The sequence below is a fragment of the Ambystoma mexicanum genome, chromosome 10, assembly GCF_040938575.1.
Source record: "Ambystoma mexicanum isolate Mex_15411 chromosome 10, UKY_AmexF1_1, whole genome shotgun sequence".
Lineage (NCBI taxonomy): Eukaryota > Metazoa > Chordata > Amphibia > Caudata > Ambystomatidae > Ambystoma > Ambystoma mexicanum.
This window is the reverse complement of record NC_090932.1, coordinates 1,549,057,678-1,549,081,112: the sequence shown is the minus strand read 5'-3', so window position 1 is coordinate 1,549,081,112 and position 23,435 is coordinate 1,549,057,678. Positions and strand designations below refer to the sequence as shown.

The window sequence follows — 23,435 nt, the reverse complement described above, 5'->3', positions numbered from 1 at the left end:
ACCAATACAATTCCACCTACTCAACCTATTCATGTTCCGTACAGTCCCATCTTCAATTCTGACAGACTTGTTAAATACTTTGGATCTGAAAACGCACAACCTCCCTTAACGGGAGACGCACCTTTCTTTATTCTCACGAAATCACTTGGCTTGAACTTCCTCTTTTTAGTACGCATCATGTTCAACCTTTCGTGATCTCTGCGCTCTCTCAAAACATTCCTTTAAGTTGACCCATGCCAGATTAAGCACAGTATTGGGCTCCCTGCCCCTCATGATCACAAACAGAACTAAATCTTTACACACTTATGTCCTTATGCACAATTGTTCCTCAATCGTCGATCTCACATCCCAATTGTTTCTGACTACTTGCTCTACCGCTTCCACCATAACCCTGTTGCACCTTTCCACTAACCCATTGGTCTGCGAGTGATAAAGCACTGAAAACCTCCACTCAATACCAACATTGCGCACATACTTCATTTCCACACTCCTGAACTATAACCCATTGTCACTCACCATCCTCGAAGTAACCTTCTCTTCTAAAAACACATTCCAAAAACTTCTTTACATCACTCACTCTGACACCTCTTACCCATTTAACTTGAACCCATCCAGAACAGTGATCCACCATCACTATCAGAAACCTCATCTCTCCCAAATCTATTGTATGGCCCGACAATGTCAATACCTAACTGCTCCCACGCTCCTTCAGGTTTAGGCACCACACTCAATTCACTACTTCTTGCAACTTTTGTCAGCGTTCTGGCAAGGCCAACAGTTCCTCACAAACCTCTCTACCATAAAATCCATGCCTGGCCACCATTACTTTGCTCTTAAATTACGTTTCGTCACTGTGGAACCAGGATGACCTTGGTGAGCCTTCTCCATCAAATCCATTCCCGAATTCTCTGGTGGCACCAACTTGTCACCCTGACCTCTGACAGAACTGGTAGCTCCCTATATTTGCGCTGCCCTTCTGGGCCAAGGGCATGTAACAAAAGTAACTTCTTTTCAGCAGTAAGATTTTCTTGCTCAACTGTCTGGATATAATTACGCCAATATTCCCTCCATTCTGGCCAGGGAACTACAGGTTGGCCCGCATTTGGGAGAACACTTTCTGGGGTGGGTACAGTAATTCATTGCATGGCCATGTTCTACTTTTGTTATAGCTTCTTATTCTACAGTCAATTGTTTAGCTCTTTAAACTTCTATTTCTTTATCTTAAGTACGGGAACGAAGAAGATTATCCTAGAACATTCAAAACCATTTCAGGCTTCCTTAACACTGTGACAAGAAGGATAATGATTCTTTGTTTCCTTGAGGCATTAGTGTTTTCCAGAACTACAACCGCTGCACATCGTATGACTTTGATATGGTCTTTCTTCTAATGATTGTCCAAGAGCAGAGCGTGTGCGCCTCAGGCTTCTTGCAATAATCTGCGGCATCTCGTGCTCGTATTTTGCGCTCGCACTGGCCCCTAAATCGTACTATCCAGTAGCTGTCATGCATGGCGTACCTGGCATCCTTTCAAAAGCACTGTGCCACTCCTCCTGCGGTCACAGATCCTTGCTAACAAGGAGTGCAATCTTCCTGCTGGATCGCTAATTCAGTCCAGTTGCCTTGCATGGGGCTGGTTGCTCATCGCCAAAATGATAGATCCATGCACTACACGGAGACGGTAAGTAGTGATTAATGTGTCTTTATTCACCAGCGGTACAGCACAGCACATCCACCATCCAAGCAATACAACATATACCCCCACGAAAAAATACGAATTCAGTCTTGGATGGGTTACGTTTGAGGTAGGCAGTCAACATCCAGGACTGGATGATGGCTCGGTAATCACAGAGTTGACTCATGTCCTGTGGGCCGTTTACTCATGTAAAACGGAGCACCGTTCACGTATTGGTGGATGGCTATATTGGGATCTTTGAGGAAGACCAAATAAGAGGATGCTTCAAAGCACCTTACCACTCAGGTGACATCTTGCTAGCCTCCATCCTAAAGCCCCTCAAGCCATCCTAGAAGTCAACCCATCTTTAACCAAGCAGACCATCCCCACCACCCTCAAAACCAGAGAAACCCATTCACTGTTCAAGGAGCCTTTCATTCCCAGCCAGGATCTTTTAAGTAGCATAAACTGCACAGCGCTTCATGCACACGTTGATTCCAATGGCCTCCTACAGAGCCATCAATCAAGCTTCAGAATGTGATACAGCATGGAGCCAGCCACCATGCAAGCTGTAGACTATGCACTCTACATACGCGACTGCTGACACGCGTGCCGCTGTTATCTCTCCGCAGCTTTCGATAAAGACCATCAAAAGCCCTCATCAATTTACAGTGAAATCTCATGGGCATCGGAGCGAACAGACTTGGATCTTCAGCATCCATCTCAAACTGAATCCTACCAGGATGGAATTCCTGCTCCTTACCCACACAAGTGAACACCCCCACATCCAAAACTCTGGGATTCAACAGACATGAACCACTCCTCCACAAAACACAAATGGTGAAATAAACTCAAGCAGCAGGGTATCAAATATCCTCCCCTGTGGAAACGTAAGCCCTCCCTACCAGACATCAGCTTCAGATCCACCACCGAGGGCATTTTGGGATGTAGTCTCCCTCTTCCTTAAGGTTTTCTGCTTCTTCTGGGAGACCTATCGTTGTAGGTATTGTGGCCATGCCTGCAATTTCACATTAGGGAGAGTAGGTGCATTTATCTATAGAGGGAACAGTGTGTTTCCACAAGAAACACTTACAAAAGGATTGACTAACAGTCAATGGGGCAGTCCCTGGTCAGGTGCCGTATTTAAGTGGGAAAGTCAGTTATCAATGGATGTGGGGAATACATGGCACTGTGACCCGGACAGGACGGGCATATTACTTTACGCCAAAGGCACTGGATGGTGGCAAGGTATGAGCTGAGCAAGGTGAAAGTGTGCCCTAGAGCTTCCACCATAAGGCTGGCAAAATGGACTACTCTATGAGCTTAGTCGGCTTACCTTTGCCACCTCACTTTCTCAAGGTGCTGGCTATAGTCCCAACACCCAGTCCTAGTATACCGCTGACTAGCAACAACATGTTTGCATGCCCAAGTGGATCTCCGCAATAACCTTTTTATTCTCCTCTTTCTCCTTTCCACCCCTGAACGCCCCACAATCTGATTATGATGTTAAAGGTTCTTATACTGCGCAATGTTCCCACCAGCATGGTCTCTTGGCGCTCTGGTGGATCAAGGAGGGTGGCGGGTATTTTAGTAGGAATGAGCAGGAAAACGAGCAAGAGAGCTGTGATCTGCTGTTGGCAAATTCAGTTTGGATACACAGGTCACTGAGCGTAGGTGTGTTATTTTAGGTTGGCGCCGCCATGTGGTGTTGTGTGAGATTATGTGTAGTGTAGGGAAGGCATGGTATCACAAGTATTGACACTGACACAATGGAATACAATTGTAAAACCTTTATTGAAAATGGTGGGGTTGGAGAAACTCCTATTTTGCCCTATAAATAAGATGGAAGTAGTCTCGACCATCAGACAATAAACAAAACAGTCCTAGTGAAGTCCGTCAAATCAAAATGGCATATGCTAACAAAACCTAATCCCTGCCCTATCTCTTGTACAAAAGTGTAAAAAGGAGAAATGTATGCAAAAGGAAAAATCAGTGTTCAAATGATAATGTGGCTGAACCAGATCCCCTCCCCACTTTAGGCATCATGAAGTAAGGCCTTCCTTGCAGGCAGGATTACACTCTGGCTCGGTTTCCAACAAAGTACACATTTCAAAATCGTGGATCGGAGCTCGCCTGGCCTTCCACGTTAAAGTCTCTTTCTCAGACTTCAAAATTCATGTTTCAACCAAACCGTTCACAAAAGTCCCCCCCTCTGCCGGACTCAGACCTTTCACAAAGTTCAACACAAAGTGCATGGGGGCTCCCTTCCCCATGCTTAGTATACTTTAGGTCTCCCTCAATCGGGCTCAGATCCCTTTCAGATGTCAAAATCTTTCGAATGTGCGTGGCTTTCTTACAGACCATTGCAGGACGACTTCGACTCAACATTCACCATTTTAGTTTCACTCTTGCCGTTTATTCGCCTAGCTTCATACAATGTACCTTTCACAGAGACTTTCGAATGGGCTACTTCCTTTCACCGGACCACTCCGTTTTTTAGTATCGCTGATTTCAAAGCTGCATGTAACTTTAAAGTTCATTCACAGGTCTGCCTTTTCTTCGCGTCTCCCCCACACGCGTGCAGCCTTCACTTGTAATATGATGTTGCTACATTCACTTGAACACACATCGGTTTCTCAGGTCTCTTGCCAACTCACTGGATGTGTGGGATTCTTTCTTGTTTTGCGGTTTCACATTTTCAAATCAAGGTTAGTACCATAGGTTTGTCCTCACCTCCCCAACTCTGCCGTTCACTGGGTGGGTCGTTGGCGTCCTTGAAACACAATGCAATCTTCACTTGTGGGATCTGGCCTTCTCCACACGTCTTTCACTGTCTGTCGGAGGCAACGCCTTCCAGCAGGGAAGCCTTTTGGTTTTCGGCCCACTGTTCTCGACCCTTGGTCCGTCGCTCTGCTCCAGGAGGTGTGCCGTCCATCCCGGAAGTTCTGCTCATTCTCGTGTTCCGCCTTGCTCACAGTGTGTCTTTAGGTGTTGCCTTTTTCGTGTGAGGCGAGCTAACTGGTATCAGGTGTATGCACTTAGGGTTAAGTGCCTGCCTTTGCCTGACGCGATTAACAGGACATGTCCAGTACAGTGCGAGTTAGTCTGGTTACTCTCAGTCACCCTCTTCCTCGGCCCAGTGTTTGTGTAAAAAAGGGGGTTTAGGGGATTTGGGACTTTGGAAAATCCTACGAAATAAAACGGGGTAGATGAACAAAAGAGGGAGGGGATACCACATCTCACTATCGGCCATCTCACTCCTATCCCCGAAGACACCTCACCCAGGTGATCCTCCCACACTGGTCCACCTCCAGGAACTGGATTCAAAAGCGAGGGCCATGTCCTGGCCACCTGGATGACAAGTCCTTGAGGACAAGCTGGTGAGACACCCTTTGGTTTCTGACAGTAGCGTGTTTCACTGTTGTGAAGTACATGGGGTTTGTGGTGGTGTAGAGGTATGATTGTGTTTATGGGTTGTATGCAGAAAGGTGAGATTTTAGTAGTTTGTTAGTGTCAGTACATTTCCTACCCCCCCTAAATGCGAGTTGTGGCTGACTAACACAATTGGGCTAAATGTGAGATATGGACTGTGTTGGTTCATATACAACCATAATGACTATTGGTATGTTACACACCACATTCCTTGCTCATTTATGACAGCACTACTTGTAAATCTTGGCCTTCGTAACTCAGTCTATGTACGGATGTATGCAGCTTTGGATCATTTCTAGTCTGTATCCTTTATGCTGCAAAATATGTATCTGTCCTCTGTATCGATGCTTAAGCATGTTATTGTTATTATTTTGCATTTATATAGCGCCTTATATACCATTGGCATGGTCTGAAGGCGCTGGTAGGTTGAACGCCCTTGGGAACCGAAGTTCATATCAGTAGAGAGTCAGAAAAGGGTGCGTGTGAGCACCGGTATGTGTGCAGCTCGTGCGGTATCCGTGTAATAGCTGCATTCTAGCGGTAGGTGTTCTGGTTGAGAGGTCAGGAGTATGTGTTCGTTCTGGCAGAATTTATCCAGATCGGATGTGGCTGCGTTAGGCCTGAGGAGAACGCCTGGCCAGGGGGTGTGTTACCAGCAGTGATTACTTAAGATAGATGTGGAGTGAGCGGCGAGTGTTGGTATGAGAACAGTTATACTGAATGGTGTCATAGTATCACTGTGTTCTAGTTGAGTGGTGATGTAAGGAGAGAGTAAGCGTGGTGGTGGGATAAAATGGATTATATGCCCTTTCAGATATTCTCTGCATTCCAAATCATACTATATACGTTTTGTGCTCCAGTCCGTTCCATGCACTCCTATCCACTCCATGCATCCCAGTCTGCTCCATATATTTCAGTCACGCATTCATGCATTCCGGCTTGCCGCGTGCGTTCGGGTTCGCTCCGTGCGCTCCAGTCATTGTGGGTTATATGCTCTTTAAGCGTTCTCTGCGTTCCAAACCATACTTTATACGTCACGCAATCCTATGCCCTTCAGTCCGTTCCATGCCCTCCTATCCACTCTTGTCTGCCCCATGCGTGCACTCTTGTCTGCCTCAAGCATGTACTCTTGTCTGTCCCATGGATGCATACCTGTCTGCCCTACGCATGCACTCCTGTCTGCCCCATGCTCAACGCATTTGTCAGCTCTACGTGTTCGTTCATTCTACGCACTCATCAGTATACAGTCCATGCTTGTTCGTTCTACGTACTCATCCGCTCTACGTAACATATCCATTCACTCTGGGCACTCGTTCGCTCCGGCATTCATCCGCTTTATCCCTTCACATGTACTAGGCATTCACCTGTTTTACGCACTTATCATTATATGCACTCATCCCCTCTACGTGCACACCCCCTCTACGCACTCACCCCCTCTACGCAATTCAACCCCCATTACGCACTCATCCCCACTACACACTCATCCCCACTACACACTCATCCCCACTACACACTCATCCCCACTACACACTCATCCCCACTACACACTCATCCCCACTACGCATTTATCTGATCCCTGCACTCATCTGCTTTAAGCACTAGTGCCTTTCACGCATTCAACATCAATATCCTGTCCTATATATTAATCTCTACACTCATCTGTTCTATACCTTCATCCGTTCTGTACAATCATTCACTCTGTACACTTATCCACTCATACGCTCTATCTACTCATCCACTTTATCCATTCAACCACTCTGGACACTTATCCACTCAGCTGCGCTATCCACTCATCTGCCCTATCCACTCTATTCTCTCATCTGCCCTATCCACTCATTCTCTCATCTGCCCTATCCACTCATTCTCTCATCCGCCTCATCTGCACTGTCCACTCTATGCACTCACCCCCCCACGCACTCACCCCCCCCACGCACTCATCCCCCCCACGCACTCATCCCCCCCACGCACTCATCCCCCCCCACGCACTCATCCCCCCCCACGCACTCATCCCCCCCCACGCACTCATCCCCCCCCACGCACTTATCCGATCCCCGCGCTCATTTGCTCCCCGTAGTCATCTGCTTTAAGCACTCGTGCCTGCTTTTCACGCACTCAACAGCGATATTCTGTCTTATATATTCATCTCTACAGTCATCTGTTCTATACCTTCATCCGTTCTGTACACTCATTCACTCTGTACACTTATCCACTCCTGCGCTCTATACACATCCTTTGCTGACACCCGCATATTACATTTGTAAAAGCCCTGATCACTGAAGAGGCCATCAAGGTACACAAGGTACCTTCATACTCTAAGATGGCCGCCTGCATTATTCTGGTAGTCCTCAGAGCCTAGCCAGGCCCACATCAGCTGCTGCTAGCTACCCATTGGCTGTCCTGCCCTTCTTCAGCCGGATTGGGTGCCGGCAGGCACAACCGGCCCTCCTCGAAGAAGGCCCACGAGAACAAGGCCGATGCCTGTTCTCAGCCTGTTTTCTGCCGGTCCTGCCGTCTGCCAGACCCTCTGGATCTCCATCACTAGGTTCATGAGGTAACTTTCTGGGATCACATCTTTACTATTGCACAGAGGCCACGATTGCTCTGCACCCTCCACAAACTGTCTACCCGGCTGCATCCTACCCTGGCACTAGTAAACTACAAACCTGTGTCTGCACTCCTCCCTTTTACCCTATGAATATTTATGCCACCCCGCTCTCACCTAGGGTGGCACACCACGTACATTGCTGTCGCCAAAGCTATTCTAAAACTCACATGCGTGAGTCATACCTCACTTTCCCACATCGTGCTTGTCCACATTCTTATTTGCTGACCTATAGTCCTAATGCAATATCCAAAACTAGTTGCCACTACTACTGCATTGTGCCTCTATTGCCTGCAGAACTACTGAACTGCAACCCACAAAGGCTCATTACTAACATCTGTTTGCTCAAAGTTTGTTAACAGTGCACACTGCCTAACTGTGTTAACAAATTACGCCTACAGCCCTTACCTATGTTAGAAATGTTATGCATTCCTCTTCCTGACTGATTATCTACGTAATGGTCCTCAGAGTACCCCTACAATTGTACCTAGACTGTGACTGTTTGCTCGCCTTCTGCCCACACTTCCAATTTATAATAGCAGCATAATCCAACTGTATGTCGCCAAATGCCCTGATTACTAGCCTGCCAAAACCAGATGCCCTATCGCTGTGTGCTTGTTAGACTCATCTAGGTTTGCCAAATCTGGAGGCCTTTCTCTTGGCCGTTTGCATTTTAGACACTGCTAAGAATGCCAAATCTAGTTGTCTCTGTGCTATGTGCATGTTAGTCACCATTGGGATTGCCAAATCTAGAAGCCCCTCTCTTCGCCGTTTGCTTTTTAGCCACTGTTAGGATTGCCAAATCTAGAAGTATTTTCGCTGTGTGTATGTTAGTCACCACTAGGATTGCCAAATCTAGATGCCGTCTTTTCGCTGCTTGCATTTTAGCCACTGTTAAGAATGCCATATCCAGTTGTCCTTTTTCTGCGTGCATTTTAAGTCACTGCTAGGTCTGCCAAAGTTAAATGCTTCCTATTGTGTATATCTTAGGCACAGACAGGACGGCCAAATCCAGATGCTTCTACTGTGTACATCTCAATCAATGTTAGGATTGCCAAACTCTGAAGCCCCGTGCAGCGCACACCCTAGGCATTACGGGACTGTGAAACCCAGAAGCCCCTTCGTTTAATGCCACTGTCCACTATGTGCACCTCTAAGACCCACCTCTTATACGCACTTTACTCCCTCCTCTGGACCATACCAACTATTATCTTAACAATGGACCAGTTCAATACCACTCCATGTAACCTGCTAGAGAGAAACATCCGGCTCAGAGCTAGACTGCCACGTCTTTATGACGTTAAAAATAAAAGAACTATTCTTCCAGGGCCCAGTCCTATCCTGACTGCTCCCAACTGCAACTTACCTACCCTATCTGCAGATAGACGACCCAAGATACAAATAGACCAACCGCAGGCCCAGAAGAAGCCTAACCTTCCCTCGCCTAGAATCACACAAGGGAAAACTCCTTCCTCCACCTTGTCAGGGGCCCTCATCAACGCTAGATCCCTCGTAGCACATAATACTGAAATTGCTGACATACTTGCCTCAGACGATTTAGATCTTTTTGCGATCACTGAGACATGGCTCCATGAAACTGCAGGTCCCGCACTCATGATAGCCATACCCGATAATTACAATATACTAAGAGTCGATCGCCCCAACTCTAGGGGAGGTGGCCTGGCTTTAATTGCCAAAACTAAATTAGCTGCTAGACTCTGCCCTCACCCCGATATCACATCCTGCGAACTTCTCTCGGCTAAAATTCCCATTTCATACAACAGCACACTAACGGTCCTCCTGATATACAGACCACCAGGCCCTCTGGGTAATTTTGAAGAAGGCCTATCCAGCCTCCTCAGTAACATCATCAAAGACCCCACCCAGCTCCTTCTGCTAGGCAACTTTAATCTGGGCTTTAATGATGTTGAGGACAAACAGACCCATTCCATCCAATCTATCCTAACCGATCATGGCCTTACCCAAAATGTCCTAGCCCCTACACACATGAAAGGTCGCACATTAGACTGGATAGCTAACAGAAACTGCACTACCAACATTTCTAATATACTACCTCAGACATGGACTGACCACCACCTTATCTGCTTCACATCCACCATAGAGCCTCCTAAACCAGCCAACTTGGAAACAGCTCCACCTATGCATACAAGAAGCAAAAAAGACATTACGGTCGAAAAACTACTTCCGCTTCTCCTACCAGATCTTAGAGCTAGTAATATCTACACTAATTCAAATACGCTAGTGGAGACATTTAACAATACTATGTCCAAAGCATTGGACGTCATTGCCCCCATCAAAGAACGTAAAAGTAAATGAAAAGCCCACCTTAATTCATGGTTTACCCCCCCATCTTAAAGAATGATGAACCCAAAAACGCAAACTACAAGCTATTTGGAGGCACACACCCTCAACAAAGAATAAAACTTTACTTGTCAATCTTGCCAAACATTACAAGAAGGAAATCATTCAAACTAAAAAAGATACATTCAACGAGAGAATTAGCAAAGCTAACTCCAACTCGAAAGAACTCTTTTCCATCCTTCGGGAAAAAAAAAATCCAATTGCTCCCATTGACAATGTTCCCAAGGACAAACAATGGTGCACGATTATACAAAATGCCCTAGCGAACAAAATTACAACTCTTCAATCTAAAATTGCTAAAAAAAAAAGCCTCCCTGAGTGCCACTGCAACCCAGACTACCCAATGGCCGGATACACCCAGAACAGTCACCCAACTCAACTGTGAACCATTCAGATTCACCAACATATCCATAGTGGAAACTGAAAAGGTGATTTCTTCCCTGAAACCTTCCAGCTGTCAAGGCGACAGCTGCCCTGCACAAGTCATTAAGGACGCAGCCAGAGACTTAGCACCCTTCTTAGCGAAGCTAATTAACGCATCCTTTAGAACTAGCACTGTACCCACTAACCTCAAAGAATCTTGGGTACTGCCCCTCCTTAAAAAACAGACCCTTGAACCAGCCATCCCTACTAATTACAGGCCCATCACAACGGTACCATTTCTCCTTAAAAGTATCGACAGAGTAGCCTACCTCCAGATACAAAACTATCTAGAGACGCACCAATAACTAGGATCGCACCAATCTGGTTTCAGACCGCTACATGGCACTGAAACGGCCCTAATTGACCTTAAGACTCAAATCGACGAGTTGAAGGATAAAGGCAACACAGCTATGCTCCTCCTCCTTGACTTATCGGCGGCCTTTGACTTGGTGGACCATGCAGTGTTATGCAACCACCTAGCGCCTGCCGCCTACTTCTCAAGTGAAGCGATAGCTTGGGTACAATCCTTCCTGGCTAACCAGACGATGAGAGTGTTCTCCCCTTTAGCCTCTGCGGACCCAATACATATCACCTGTGGTGTCCCACAAGGTTCATGTGTCTCCCCCATAATGTATAATATCTTCACTAAGCCACTCTTCGACAAACTTGACAGACTGGGGATAACATACACCAACTATGCGGACGATACTCAGATCCTCATACCACTTTCTGGCAACTTTGTCGAAGATACAGCTCTAGTAAATAAGATTTATCTCCTCATTCAGGCATGGATGGCCTCACACGGCCTCTGCCTGAATGACGACAAAACAGAGATACTGATCTTGGGCTCCGACTCCAACCTCAAAAAACTCAGTCCCAATTACCGTGCCTTCAATATTGATGGCAATTTAATCAAAGTGGCAACTGAGGTAAAAACTCTAGGTTTCTACCTCGACGCTACACTTTCTCTCAAAAAACAAACTAATTCCCTCGCATCCTCGACGGCCTACACATGCAAATTAATCAGGGCTTGCAGACTCTACCTCTCCAAATCCATCTGCATAACACTTGCCAATGCCCTAGTAATGTCGAAATTAGACTACTGCAATGCCCTCTACTCGGGGGAGAGCAAGTCTTTCATAAACAAAATGCAAACACTACAAAATAATGCCCTTAGAGCAGCTCTGGACATACCTCGCAGAGCACACATTTCTAATACTAGTAAAGAGCATCATTGGCTAAAAATTAGCGACATAGTCCTCCTCAAAACACTATCCCTCACTCACAAAGGAATGAACAATAACGCCCCACCATACATTTCGGATAAACTACATAGAAAATCGTTCACATACCACACGAGAGCAGCCAACCACCTCTTGCTTGAAATTCCTAAATTTAAATTTAAAAAAACGGGCGGAGCCAGTTTCCCTGTAAAAGCTGCTTGCGCGTGGAATGCCCTCCCCTCTGCACTGAGAGCTAATCTTCCATATTCGAGCTTTAGACGCCACGTAAAAAAGTGGCTCTAGTCCAACGCCAACTAACTAACTCTCTCGGCCTGGATTCACCATTGGCTATCCACGGTGAATATCCACTATGTCATTCCTGATGCCTGAACTGACTTCCTCGTGGTATAGGAACCCCCTTCCTCTTGTACCCCTTATACATGCTTGCTAAATTGTTAATACCATTTGTACTGTATCCTCTGTATGCATTATTGTATGTAACTAAGCTTAAGTATTCTTGTAACTGCTGCGCCCGGCTACCCCTGGGTTTTGGTGCGCATTATCAAATAATAAACTAAACTAAACTCCTGCGCTGTGTACACTCCTGCGCTCTGTACACTCCTGCGCTTTGTGCATTCGCTAGGTCTACACACTCTCCACACTTTCATATTCATGCGTTATCCATATTGATGTGCTCTACATACTCATCAGGTTCACATACTCGTCTTTTCTACACACTTATCCCGTATACGCTCATCCGTTCTGGACATTCATCTGTTTTACGAACTTCTGCGTTCTACTCGCTTCCCTGTATTACGCGCTCATCCGCTCTACATGCTTGTCCATTCTACACACCCAGCTGCTCTACACACTCATCCACTCAACATGTTCATCCATTCCATACACTCATCCGGTCTACATATTCATTTGATTCCCACATTCATTCAAACTATATAGTTATCTGTTCTAAGTAATTCATCTACGCCATTCACTTTGTTCACTCTGCATGCATTCTATCCATTTCGGGAGTTTAAATCTCTTTCCTGTTCCTGTATGATTTACTCTTATTAACCATTTCACTGCTTTGATCTACTTTATTAATTTAATTCTGTTTGCCCTTCTAGTTTACATTGGGGGTCGTTAGCTGTCAGTTTCTCGCATCAGGTGGTTTGATGGATTGGTGTCATTGAGTTGCTGTTGGTCTGTTTGGGTTAGTTTGGTACGGGTTGGTTTTAGGGGAAGAGCCAGGTTTTCAGCAGTTTGCGGAAAGCCATTAAATCCTCAGTCTGGCGGATGTGTGGTGGGAGTGAGTTCCATAGCGTGGGGGCCAAGGCTCAGAATGATGATCCGCCTAACCTAATTGAGTTTGTCTTCGGAGTGACTAGGAGGCTGGCTGAGCTTGATCTTAAGGTGTGTCGGGGGTTGTAGGGCTTTAGCTTGTCTTGAAGATTTTGAGGTCCGGTTTTATGCAGTGCTCGATGGGAGATGCACAAGGTTTTGAAAGTCACCCTGCGGGCTACTGGAAGCCAGTGCAGTGTCTTAAGGGCTGGGGAGATGTGGTCTCTTGGGCCAAGCGCAAGAAGCAATTTGGCTGCCGCATTTTGTGCCCTTTGGAGTTTATTCAGTTGGTACGCGTGGACTCTGTGGTATAGGGGGTTTACGTAGTCCAGTCTTGATATAACGATTGATTGGACCGCGGAGAGTCTGTTGGGAAAGGAGAGATATGGAAAGATGCGCCTAAGGGTTTTAAGGTGGTAGTGGCAGGACTTTGAGACGTTGACTTGGCGTGAGAGTGTTAGGTCAGAGTCAAGGGTGCATCCAAGATTTTTCACTGAGTTGGAGGGGGTCGGAGACTTGCCCATGGCGGATGGCCAGGGTAGTGGTTGTGGAAGAAGTTCCAGGTTGCCACATACCATGATTTCTGTTTTGGAGGGGTTTAACAGGAGGTGGCTTTGGGTCATCCAGAGTTCTATGTCAAGGAGGCAGGAGGCCAGGTCAGGTCTGCAGTTGGGTTTTGAGTTCAGGAGTTTTAGAATTGGTTGAGTGTCGTCGGCATAGTTGTAGCACAGGATGTTGTGCAAACAAATTATTGGTGGGAGGGTGATCAAGTAGAGATTGAACAGGAGGGCGGATAGGCACGCTCCTTGTGGGACTCCCGTGTGGACTGGTCGGGCTTGGGAGGTATAGTTGGAGATTATCATTATTTGGTACCGATCCTTGAGGAATGAAGCTATCCATTTAAGAGCGGTTCCACGAATTCCTAGGGAGTGGAGGCGGTCTAGGAGGATTGAGTGATTGTGTCGAAGGCGGCGGATAGGTCAAGAAGGATTAGTGCCGCGCATCTCGCAGAGTCTGCAGTCATTTTAAGGTCATCCCAAATTGAGGTTAGGGTGGTTTCAGTTCCGTGACGGGCTCTGAAACCTGATTGAGCGGGGTCTAGGAGATTGTTGGCTTCGACAAAGGCATTTAGTTGGGAGTAGGCAGTTCGGTCAATGAGTTTGGCAAGGAATCTGGTGTTTGAGATGGGGCGGTAGTTTTTGGGCTCGAGAGGGTCGAGCGAAGGTTTTTTAATTAGAGGTTTGACATAAGCCGTTTTGAATGTGTCGGGAAAGATACCAGAGGAAAGGGAAGCATTTATGATGGATCTTGCGCGCATTCAACTGCGCAGGTGGAAGTGAACATTTCTTTGAGGGTTGTGGCTGGGCAAGGGTCCAGTGGCAAGCCAGATGGTTTGCGGGCAGATAGAAGTTTGTGAAATTGCACTGGTGATATCGGACTAAAAGATTCAAACGTTAGTTGCGTAATGGTTGCATCTGGTGGGGTGGCCGGTATGGGGGGAGAATTTGCTTGGAGGATGCAAGAGAGCTAGGTTGGTGGCTAGAGTATTTGTTCTTTCGAGAGCCGTGGTGAAGAAGTGGAGGGAGAGTGAGTCGCACAGTGATTGTGAGGGAGTCTTGACGGTCGTGTTGCAAGCCGGATGGGTGAATCCAGAGATGATTTTGTGGAGTTCTTTGCTTGGGTTTTTGCAGTTTTGGATTCAGGAGTTGTAGTGGGCTTTTTTTGCTTTCCGGATTTCAGCCTTGTACTGATAAAGGTGTCGGGTCAAGGTGGCCCTATTCACCTGGGTTTTGTCTTTCTGCCATTTGCGTTCTAGGTATTTATATAGTTGTTAGTGATCTTCAACTCAGAAGTGAACCATCTGGGGAAGAGGCCGCGGTGGGTTGATGGTTTGCAAGGGGGTGTGAGCCGCGTCAGAGATACATTGAGCCATGAGTCAAAGGCGTCAGGGGTTAGTTGTTTGTTGAGTAGGCAGGTAGGTGGTGGAGACTGGAGGAGTGCGTCGGCTAGGTCCGGGACGATTATTAGTTTTTTCCAGCATTTGCGTAGATTCGGAGGTTCAGATTCGAGTACGGGAAGGCGGTCGGGTGAGTGAATGTTGAACGAGAGAATGAAGTGATCGGACCAGAGGATAGGGGTGGGGGACTTTAAATGAATCAGGGTGTTGGAGCTAAAGATGGCATCAAAAGTTTGTCCTTTATAGTGAGTCGGGCCGTTTGTGTGGGGTTGGAGGTTAATTGCGTCCAAACCGTCGACCAGAGTGTGGATGTCGAGCCATATGTTGAATTCTCCAAGAAGGGTGAGGTTGGGGTGGTTTAGTTGAAGGGTGGCAATAGAGTCACAGAGGTTATTTGCGAAATGTCTATCGTAGCCAGGTGGTCCGTAGATTATTAGGAAGCTGTGTGAGGGCGACGGGGAGAGGGATAGTCTAATGAGGAGAGATTTGCAGGATTGAATGGAAGGTTGGCTGTCGATGATTGAGGCGTGGAAGAGAGACTTGAAGATGAATGCTATTCCTCCTCCTCTAGAAGAACGGATCAGTGGGATGAGGGAGTATTCGGGGGGGGGGGGGGGGGAGGCTTCACTGGCGATTGGGGCAAAGTCGTCCGAGAACCAAGTTTCGGTGATGAAAACCAGATCTAGTTTGTCCGAGGTGAGGAGGCCAAAGATGCAGTATCTGTTTTTTGCTACGGAACGGGCATTAAATAGGATGCAGTTCACATCGGGAGGCGAGGTTGGTCTCGGAGCTGGAACGGAAGGTGGTGGTGGCAGAGGGATAGGAAGCTGGGGAGGGAGAGGGGCAGGGTGGGAGATGATTGATGGGAATAGTGGGCGAGCAGCGGAGTTGGGGGGGGTTTCGGGCGGGAATGGGTGGCTGCGTGAGTTGGGAAGCTCGGGATTAGCTCGGGGGATTTGAAGGTAGGGTGTGGGTGGTTAGGACTTTCAGTTGTAGTTGAAGAGAAGTCGAGGGAGAGGGGTTTCAGGCAGGGTGAAGCTATGGGGGAAGGAGGTGATTGGGGTACAGAGGTTGCGGGGCGGGCGAGACAGGGGAGGCAAGGAGTGCTGAGAGATTGAGGGGGACCAGGTACGGTTCCTGTTTAGTTACTTTATTTCGATTGGAGTGTGGGAGAGGGTAAGGGGTTAGAGGGGGAGCGGGATGCGGCTTTGGTTTCTTGCTAAGGCTAGGCGTGCAGCTTTTAGGGAGGGGAAATGGTTTGTTCGGGGAGCGGAGGCGGTGGGGGTTTGTGGGCAAGGCGGGGGGGATGCTTGTAAGGCAGGGTGTGCTCGCTATGATAGTGAGGGGAGCGGGCATGGTTAAAGTTCAATTGGTACAGAGATGATATTAGGCTATTAGGAGCACTTCTAGCTTCAACTGCATACAGAGATCATATTAGGCTATTAGGTACTATTAGGTAGAATAGTAGATTCTAATACCTTTATACAGGGAGGGTATTGGGCATGATTCTAAAGTCACTTCGCACATTAGGGTTATTAGGGAGATTAGCCGGTCCAACAAGGCACGGACGGAATTAGATTATTCGGTTATTGGGCGCACTTCTAAATTCACAGAGAGGCTACTGGGCACACTTCTAGATTCAGCGAGGCTGTTGGGCAACGTCTAAATTCAATTTTAAATGCACATTTCTAGAATCACAGAGAGGCTGTTGAGTACACTTCTAAATTCGCAGGGAGGCAATTGGGCATACTTCTAAATTCACAGAGAAGCTATTGGGTACACTTCTAAATTCAACTTTTCACAGAGAGGCTATTGGGCACACTTGTAAAATTCAGCTTCTAAATGCACTTCTAAGTTTAACTTATGTGTACATTCAGTAAGGCTGCTAATCTGAGGTCTCATCCGATTATCCTTTCCAAACTGCTACCAATCTGTATCCTGCATCCAGTGCTTCAGATAGGCTTTTGAAGTATTTTTTCACCTGATTTTTCAGGGAATAAAAATGTAAGTCTCATTCCGAATGGTAGTATTTTGAAGTGAGTAACAATATGTTTTACCAGTAACAGAAATGTTTTTAGAAGCTACTTATTAATGCACACCAAAAGATATATTGTTACCTCTTTAGATCAGGCAGTAATAATAGCAGTTAGTTATTATTGTTCTATGTGTATGTCCAAACATATACTTTTAGCTGTGTGGGTGAAAGCAGAGGGACATGCTCCTATGGATTTGTTCGCTATTTTTTTGTTGGGAGTATTTGTACTATTAACCAACCTCCCGTCACACTCCCTTGGGTTCAGGGTGAGATTCTCTCGCTCTGCCTCATCGCTCTAACTCGTGTCAGTTTTTCTTATACCACTGCCTGTCTTCTTTCATCTCCCATCTCATTATTTCTAGGATTTCTCCTAAGCACAATCACCTTACCAATCTAGTGCTTCCCCTGCGCCTGGACGTTCAACCACATTTTCATCCACCCTTCCCAGGATCATCCTTTTCTAGAACTGGAGGTTCACCTCTCTCTCTGCTCAACTACTTTGGGATTCTTTTAGCCACCTGGGCCCCTCCTGCAAAGGTCCTTCAACAAACTCCCCTGCTCTCCACCATTAATATCACCACCAACTTCCTTCTGAACACACTCCTCAGCCTTTCCCAAGTATCCTCAACCAAACTCCTCTTTATTCTCCTCCCCCTCTCCCTCCCCACCTTCTCCCCCTCCGACTCTCCTCCTCATCCCCCCCCCTATGGGAAGTACCCCTCTGGGGGCTCCAGTTTAGTTTAGCTTATTAATTTATATGATGCGCATCGGACCTGGGGGTATCAGGGCGCAAGTAGTACAGACAATGTGAAGCTTAGTTAACAGGTTACATAGTTATACACAGAGAATATAATTACATAGTAGTGCATAGGATAGGCATAACTGGGTGCATAGGTGCGCTATACAAAAAAAGGCAGAAATAGCAAATATACAAATAATATAGAAGGGTATGTTCTTAGTTAGTTATCATTTGCTTTGAGCCAGTTGATAAAACTGATTCTGAACTTGGGGTAGGATTGATCCGCCCTGATATGGTGTGGTAGGGAGTTCCAAAGTTGGGCCGCCTTGACCTGGAAGCTGTTCCCCCCGATCTTGGTTATTCTAAATCTTGGAATGTTAATGCAGCTGGCAAGTCTTGTGGGTCTAGTGGAGATTCTTCTTTGGACTCGGTTTACAAGGTAACCGGGGGCAGCACTGTTCAATGCCTTATGTGTCAAGGAGGCTGTTTTTAAGTTGATTTTGTTGAGAGTGGAAAGCCAATTGTTTTGGCGTCTTATGGCAGAGATATGAGACCTTTTAGACACACCTACTGCCTCTCTAAGGGCATTGTTTGAAGGATCTGGATTTTTTGGGTGATGGATTTGTTGGCACCAATATATAGTGCATTGCAGTAGCCGAGCCTAGATAAAATCAAGGCTCTGGCTAGTGTAATGCAGTTATCATCTGATAGAAAGGGTTTGCCTGTTCTAATCAGCTTACATGTGTAGGCTGTGGCTGAGGCCAAGGTGTTACCTTGTTTAGTAAAAGATAAGGTGGAGTCAAGGTAGAACCCGAGTGTTTTCACCTCTTTGTCTACCCTAATAAGATTACCATTGATGATGAATGATGAGTAATTCGGTCCTAGTTTTTTTATGTTAGCATGTGTGCCCTGTATGAGGAGTTCAGTTTTTTTCATCATTCAGGCATAGACCATGAATAGCCATCTATGCCTGGATGATGAGATACACCCTATTCACCAAGGCCAAATCCTCTTCGTAATCCCTGGAAAGTGGGAGGAGAATCTGAGTATCATCTGCATAGTTCGTGTAATCCAGATAATCAAAGAGGGGCTTGGTGAATATGCTGTACAGGGTAGGGGAAACGCATGATCCTTGGGGAACACCGCATGTGATGGGGATAGGGTCTGCTGCCGCTGAGGGCGAGAAGACCCTCATGGTTCTGTCACTCAAGAAGGACTCAATCCAAATGATTGCCACTTTAGAAAAGTTGGCAGCCGTGTCTGCAGAGGACCTTGTGGTCTACCAGGTCGAATGCAGCTGAGAGGTCTAATAGTAAGAGGAGGGCTGTTTTCCCTTCGTCTCTCAGCTCATCTACCTGTGCTTTCAGGTCAATAAGGGCCGTCTCTGTTCTGTGTTGGGATCGGAAACCTGATTGACGAGCTCCCAGGAGTTTATGCTCTTCCAGAAATTTTTGGATCTGGAGATAAGCAACTAAGTAGAGGATCTTGAGCAGAAAGGGTACGGTGGTGATGGGGCGATAATTGGTTGGAATTAGCGGGTCTAATGTTTGTTTTTTTAGTAGTGGGAGCACCCATGATTGTTTAAGATTAGCTGGGACGGTTCCTGAGGAGAATGAGGCATTAATCAGTTTAGTGATGAAAGGGACAAGATCTCTTGCCGTGCCCTTTATAAGCTGAGCCGGACAGAGGTCACCCTGGCAGTTGGAAAGCTTGACTGATGGAATTACTTTCTCAGCCTCAAGGGTAGATATTTTGGTGAAATAGAAGCATGGGGGTTAGGTTAACTGGAGTGTCTTTAGCAGGTTCATTGGAGGCGGTGTGGTTGGGTAGGTGGTTAATGGATTTTTTTAATAGATATTTTATTTTGAAGGTTAGTTATTTTATTCATTAGGGCCTGTTGTATATCAGAGCACCACGTTTTAGCCTTGGTGCAGATTTCAGGTGTGGTGATGGGGGATTCAAGTTCTTTGAGGATGGAAAATAGTTCTTTGGTGCTGGAGTTGGCCCTTAAAATGCAATTGTTGTAGGAGTTGCGTTTTGCTAGGAAGATCTCTTTCTCGTATTGAGATGAAATCTCTGTACGTTTTATTTGGTTGGCGGGGGTTGGGAGGAGTCTCCATGTAGTTTCACAGTTCCTTTTTAGAAGTAAGGTCCTTGAGTTGGGGAGTGAACCATTTATTGAGATGTGCTTTAGGTTTGCTAGGTCTGAGTTTCAGGGGTGCAATGCTGTCCAGTGTGGTTAGCATTATTTTGTTATATTCCTTCACAAATATGCTTGGGTCAAGGTTGTCATCTAGCCGATTTAGGGTGGGCAAGATAGCTGGTATTACAGTAGCTCTAGTTATGTTTTTTTTATTTTTATTTCTGGTTGGACAGGGGGGGCGGTAGGTATTGTGGGCAAAAATGGTCTAGTAGTGAGGAGTGAGAAGGACCCGGTGCCAGCTGACTCGGGGTGCTTGGCCTTCTGTTGGACCACCGTCGCCAGGGGCGCCCTCAAAGGTCTTAGAAGACCGCTCGGACGACTTCTTCTCGCCTGGCGGGCTGTTCCCTTCCAGCCAGTTGGCGAGACGCAGATGGCGGTCCTTCATGGTCCGCTCCGACATATTGCCGCAAAATGCACAGTCCTTCTCCACGTGCGTCTTGATCTCATGCAGGCAGTAGAGGCAAAGGGAGTGTTCGTCCTCCTTAAAGACATTCTGAAGCTGGCATCCAGGGCAGACCCTGAACAGCTTTCCGGGCGTCGAGCTTCCCTTCTCCTGGGCCATGATCGAGATGGGCCTGAGAAACTTCTGGAGTCCTCCAAAAGCGTGGCTCGACGAAATCTTCAGCCTTGAGGGGCGTAAAAGAATCCGACACGGGTCCCCGTTGATCGGATAAAGAAACGGTGGAGCTTGAGGCTCTTTTGACCGAAAAGAGAAAATTTTCCTAAGAAAAAGCGCAAAAAAAGCACTAAAGCTCGAGAGCAATAGCACGAGGATCCCAACACTTGAACGTGCAGTAAAAATCTGAAGATGGCTGCCAGAGGCGGGGCTTAGGGAGATGGCAGTCATTGGCTGTGGTCAGTATGACGCAGAGATCAGTGATTGGTTACTACTACGAAAGACAGATCAGAAACGAAACGGATACTGATTTTTCTTTACCGAGGATTCCCAGCCTGACGACGGGGAATATTCATGAGCATGTGAATCCATGCCAGACCCCATGCTGGAGAAGCAATTGTATTCAGCCACCCAGTCCAAGGTTCTTCCTTTAGCGTGAGTAGGCTCACTAACTTTTTGGGATAGTCCTAGTTCAGATAGTGAGTTAGCTATAGTTGTGGCCCGTTTATCAAGGGGGTCATTAAAACCAAGTTTGAAGTCGCCTAGGACTAGTCGTTGGGACGTAGTTTTAAGATTGTCCGAAAGGAGGGTAAGGATGTCCTCCTCAAAGGTTCCAATGGGCCCGGTAGGTCTATAGATTAGATGAATCGTTAGTGTCTGGGAGTCAGTTAGAGGGAGTTTGGCTGTGAGGGTTTCACAAGAGAGTAAGTTATGGGTTTGGGCGAGTCTCATATCGAGACTGGATTTAGCGATAGTGGCAATTCCTCTGCTTCGTGCATTTACTCTATCTTGTCTAATTATAGTGTAGACATCCGGGACAGCTACGGCAAGTAGGGGTCCTGCTGTCTCATGCAACCAGGATTCTGTAATGCCTAAGAAGTCGAGATTGTTAGTTATTATTAGGCCGGCAATGTCTGTAGCATGTGCTATTAATGATCTTGCGTTTATTAGTGCTGCTTTAATTGGAGGAGCAGGTTTGGTAGTGGTGGAGGGTGATGGCAGTTGGTGAGAGCTTTTGGAGTTATTGGAGATGTCTAGTTTGGTGGCGATATGGTCTGGATCAGTGTTCTTCGTATTTATCCTATTAAGCGTCTTGTATGTAGTGTGGTGGCTAGTTCTAATGTTGACTGGAGGTAGTGATCTAGCAAGTGGGTCATGTAGTCTGCTGAGGCGTGAGCGGAGTCTAGCATTTCTAGTCACTGGGATGCAGGGAGTGCTAGAGTATACGTTAGCTCCGAAGTTCCCTGGATTTGTGGTTAGCGAGGGCTCAGTACTTATCGGTTGGGACATGGTTACTGAAATTTGTATTGTGACTAGCAGGAGAAAGAGTAGGCAGAGGTTGGTGAAGCTCGTCATACAAGTGGGCATTATGAGCAAGGGCTCGCTAAGTTTGTTTAGACTGAGTTAGACCCCCCTAGACAGTCGCCAAGATTACTGAGCTAAAGTTGTTTAGTACTGTGACACAGTTAGCTAGACTTTTCTGGCGTGGGGCGCAGTCAATGGCAGGGCTGCGGATTTTAAATACAGGCAAGGCTAGGTATAGTTTACCAAATGCAGGCGCAGGCATAGGTTAGATGCAATATTTGTAAAGGGGCGCAACAATGGCTAGATACAAAATTAGAAATGCAAATACAGGCATAGGCTAGATGCAATATTTGTATAGGGGCCCAACATTGACTAGATGCAAATTACAAAATGCAAACACAGGCAAAGATGCACTCTTTGTGGATGGGCTGGACACACATTTCTAAGATGGGAGACAGACATAGGCTAGGTGCATTTTACCAGTGTTTTTTTTGTGGCATAGGCTTGGCTGAGCAAGGAGTGGCTAGCATAGGTACATATACAATAGGTGAGTAGCCGGTAGTATGTATATGGCAATATAAGCAGCACATATAGAAATAGCATACATATCTGGGGATAGTGCAGGGGTGGACAATAATGCTGATGCACGATTAGTTAAATACAGTAGATGTTGGCCGTTTGAGGGTACAGGCAAAACAATTTAATACGTTTGGTACAGTGCGTAGTAACCAAGGGGCCGCTGATCTTGAGCATAGGTCGAGTAGTTTGCATAGAAGGCAAAGCGACGGTGAGGATATGGTGTGCAGTAGGGGGTTAGGAGACAGCATACAGTGACATTCAAGCACAGACAGGTAAGTTTTGTTGCTTGCTGCAAGTGGCAGGCACACAGCACATTAAGTCAGAGGGTCAAGAATCCATGCAGCGTTACATGTAGCTAGCAGTCAGGGAGCTAGTGCTTACCTCTAACTGCAGCGTGCGAGCACTGAGGTGGACAAGGGGTCGTGGATGACCAGTGTGGGATCTAAGGATCTGTAGGTAATAGATCTGAGCGAGCTATAAGGGACTGGAGGCTGACAAAAGTCGAGCAGAGTCTCTGGCTTCGGCGCCTGGTGACTCTGGACAGGCTCAGGACAGGAGCCTTATGCGAGGTGCCTTAGCAAATGGTGCCGGCTTCCGCCTACCGGTCAGCTGGTAGGGCGGATATGCACCAAAGGCACCAATGAACAGTGAGGCTGACTGAAGCAAGATGGCTGCATGTAGCCTACAACGCCATTTTCAAGTGGGACGCCATGCATATGCTTAAAGCGGTGAAGTAACGAAACGGGTGCAGGCGAGCATGTAAATCAAAAAACTGTGACGGATCCGCTCTGGGGTCGTGGCCAGTCATTTCCATAGTCATCTTGGTCCCAAATCGGTAAGTGCGGTATCTGGATCCAGTCCCGATTTTTCCTTACAGTTTTCAAAGTCTTGTAGACAAGTCCACGTAAGCAGGGTTAGAGACAGGCTCC

General features: G+C 46.7%; 1 protein-coding gene across 1 annotated transcript in view; it reads right to left on the bottom strand.

Annotated features, from left to right (window-relative positions):
• LIMK2 (LIM domain kinase 2) overlaps positions 1-23,435 on the bottom strand; it is a 456,718-nt gene that overhangs the window by 361,648 nt on the left and 71,635 nt on the right. The gene's annotated exons all lie outside the window — the stretch shown is intronic.